Source organism: Chrysochloris asiatica, unplaced genomic scaffold (assembly GCF_000296735.1).
Source record: "Chrysochloris asiatica unplaced genomic scaffold, ChrAsi1.0 scaffold00048, whole genome shotgun sequence".
Lineage (NCBI taxonomy): Eukaryota > Metazoa > Chordata > Mammalia > Afrosoricida > Chrysochloridae > Chrysochloris > Chrysochloris asiatica.
Window position 1 is genome coordinate 656,808 of NW_006408566.1, and position 3,898 is coordinate 660,705.

Below are 3,898 nucleotides of genomic sequence, written 5' to 3' on the forward strand. Positions count from 1 at the left end.
CTCACAAGCACAATTAAGTTTTCTGGAATACTCATTCTCTGCAATATTACCTTTAGCTTGTTCATGATCCACACAGTCAAAACCCTTTATATAGGTAAACATCTTTCTGATATTCTCTACTTTCTCCAAGATCCATCTGACATCAGCAATATATCCCTCGTTTCATGTCCTCATCTGAATCGGGCTTGAACTTCTAACAGCTCCCTGTCAGTGTATTGTGGCAGCCTTTTTAAATTACCTGTAGCAAAATTTTACTTGCATGCGATAATGATATTGGCTGATGATTTCCACATTCCATTGATTACTTGTCTTTGGAATGGGCACAAATCCAATCAGTTGACCAGGAAACTGTCTTCCAAATTTCTTGGCATAGATAAGTGAGTGCCCCTAGTGTTGCATCAGTTTGTTGAAAGATTTAAATTTATATTCCATCAGTTCCCAGAGCCTTGTTTTTGCCATTTCTTTTGGTGTATCTTGGACCTCTTCCTTCTGTACCATTGGCTCTTGATTATATGCGACCTTTAGAAAACATGTCTACAAATTCTTTAATAATCCTCCCTTTGAGAGGGGAATCTCTCTCCTTGAGTGTGGTTTGGATTTAATGACTGGTTTCTAACAAATGGTAGAATGGTAGCATATGATTTTGTTTTTTTGGTAGCATATGATTTTGACTATGGTGTTGGTGGTGGTGGCTGTGTGCTGTAGAGTCGGTTCCGACTCATAGCGACCCTGTACACGGTTTCCGAGGCTATAAATGTTTACAGGAGGAGAAAGTCTCATCTTTCTCCCACAGGACAGCTGGTAGTTTCGAACTGCTTTCCTTGAGGTTCGCAGTCCGATTCATAACCACTACACTACCAGAGGTCCTTTTGACTATGATAGACATTGGAAATACCTCATTGTTCTCTTTCTCTCTCTCTCTCCCTTTTGTATCACTTACTCTGGGAAAAGCCATTTGCCATGTTTTGAGGATAATTTGGAGTCTTATGGAAAGGTTTACATGGCGAGAAACAGAAGCTTCCTGTCAATAATCAATTCTAAACTGCCAAATGTGTGAGTGATTCTCCAGCTCCAGTCCAGCTTTCAGATGATTGCAGCCCCTTGACTGCTTTCAGATGATTGCAGCCCCAAGATTGCAGCAGACATCTTGACTGCTATGACATTAAAGACTCTCATGTAGAACCACACAGCTCAACTGTTCCCAAATTCTTGACCCACTAAAACTGTATGACACATGTTTATTGTGTAAGTCACTAAGTTCTGTGACAATTTGTACATAGTAATAGATGACTAATCAAAAGGATTTTGGCAATTAAAAAATGGAGGAATAAACTACAATGCCAAAATGTTTTTAGAAAATCTGAGGGGCTAAGATAGGGTCCAGAGGCTGTGCAGTTTCTCAGAGTTTATCTCCTACTTCTTTGGAGTCATTAGGAAATTACTTATGCTGTAAACAACATATGAGTCAATTCCTTCAGGCACTGTAATAGCTATTCATCACATTCCTTTCTGGTTGTATGTTATGAATCATTGTCTAACAAGAGCTTGCCTCTTTATAGTCTAGAAATGAAATGACACACCATATTAGGTATTTGCTCTTCTCATCACCTCTAGCACTTTAGTTAGTGACCAATGGTTAGCATAAGGCCCTTAACCTGTCTTCATAATTCTCTACATCTCTATCCAAAGTGTATTAAAAATAAGGGGTCATGCTTTTTAAAATTAGCAAATACTTGGACTAACCTGAGGAAATGAGGTACGGTAAAAATGTCAAGGGCTCATCCATTTGTCTAGTCTAATTATCAGGCATTTGAGAGAAATGTTAATGACTGTTAATGTTTGTACAGTTCTTTGTGAAGTTGTTGATAATTGTGGTGGTAATTGCCCAGTTTTGTGAATGTACTAAAACCATCAAATTATACACTTTAAGTAAATATGGTATGTGAATTATATCTTAAGGTTAATATGAAGAAAAAGGAAGAGGAGGATGAGGAGGCAAAGAAGAAGATTGCATCAAAAGGATGCAGTCTTGAAGTTCTGGTGATCAAAAACCCAAATCTGACTTTTCAGTGACTTCATTGTTGATTTAAGGAGACACAGAATTTGAAATTTATAGCAATTAACAGTATATTCAAACACAGCTAAATTTATTTGTAGCCCCAAGAAACAAATACTTAGACATCTGAGTGGTGCTTATGTATTGTTTGAGGGAGAGAACATTTATTAAGTGGTTGTTATGTGTGAGGCACTTTGGAATAGATTATTCATTTAATTATTATACAAGTTTATAAGCTAGGTATTCTTATTCCTATTTTAAAGCTAACTAGAGCTCATAAAAGTTTGGTGTCTGATTATAGGCATAGTTTTCTTCCTACAAGATTATAAAGGCATCATACCATTTATATAGCTGTCACATTTGGCTATTTTTAACAGCATTGCTAATTTTAAAGTGTATATATTCTGTCTCATTTATTAGATTTTAAGAATCTTATTGAAATACACCTTTTTTTTTTTAACTTTTGTATTTTTATAAATTCCAAACAATTAGCCTAGTGCAATGAACACATGAATGTTGATCTATGATAACAGAAATTCTAAGGATGGAATGATTATATAAGTTTAGATACATGTATATATAGATATATACATATACACATATGTATACATGTATATATATATATAAACACAAGTTTGTAGACTATGAGAGTTCTCAGTGATATCTAGCTATCTTTATATATCTATCACTAAGAACCCTCATAATCTACAAAATTGTACCATACAAATAAAATAGGATTGGGGTAGACCACTAAAAGCCTGTACAAATCTATGGCCAGAGTATTATAAAAAATATAATTGATACTTCAAGAGAAATTACGGACATTCAAGACTGTCAGTTCTGTATGTCTGGAGTATATCAAAGGTCACTGAAAATGTAAAGAAGCAATAGAGTAAAAATGCTGGTATGAAAGTGCAAAGACAATGAGAATAGAAGAGCTCTGAGCTAGAAGGGCTGTTGTTAAGTGAGCACAGGGAAAATGCAACTTATCATAAGTTGAGTGCTGAGCAAAAGTAGGGGTGCACCTCTCTGAGAAGCAGATGTGGAAACAAGGTGCTAAGTTTTACATTTTAAAAAATAGAGCAGACAGGATTTCTAAGCAGTCAACAAGCTGAGGTAGTTGTCCTTTTCTTACTTTTGCTGTTGTTAAGTGCCATTGAGTCGATTCTGACTCATAGTTACCCTGTGTATAACAGAACGAAATGCAACCGGGACCCGCGCCATCCTTACAATTGCTGCTGCCACTGTTTCAATCCATTTCATTGGGCGACTCCCACTATTTCTCTGTTCCTCCACTTTATCAAGCATTATGTCCTTCTCCAGGGACTGATCACTTCTGACAACATGTCCAAAGAACAAGAGACAAAGTCTCGCCATCCTGGCTCCTAAGGAGCATTCTGACTTTACCTCTTCTTAAGACAGAGGGTTTTTTTTGTTGTTCTTCTTCTAGCAGTCCATGATACTTTTAATATTCTTCTCCAATGCCATAATTCAAATGTATTGATTCTTCTACAGTCTTCCTTATTCACTGTCCAACTTTTACATGCATATGAGGCTATTGAAAACACCAAAGCTTAGATCAGGTGCAACTTAGTCCTCAAATTCACACTTTTGCTCTTTAACACTGTAAAAGGTCTTGTGGAGCAGACTTACCTAATGCAATTGTTGTTGTCGTTAGGTGCCATCGAGTCAGTACCAATTCATAACAATCCTATGCACAACAGAATGAAACACTGCCCGGTCCTGGGCCAGTCTCACAATTGTTGCCATGCTTAAGCCCATTGAGGCTGCCACTCTGCCAATCCATGTCACTGAGGGTCTTCCTTTTTTTCTCTGACCCTC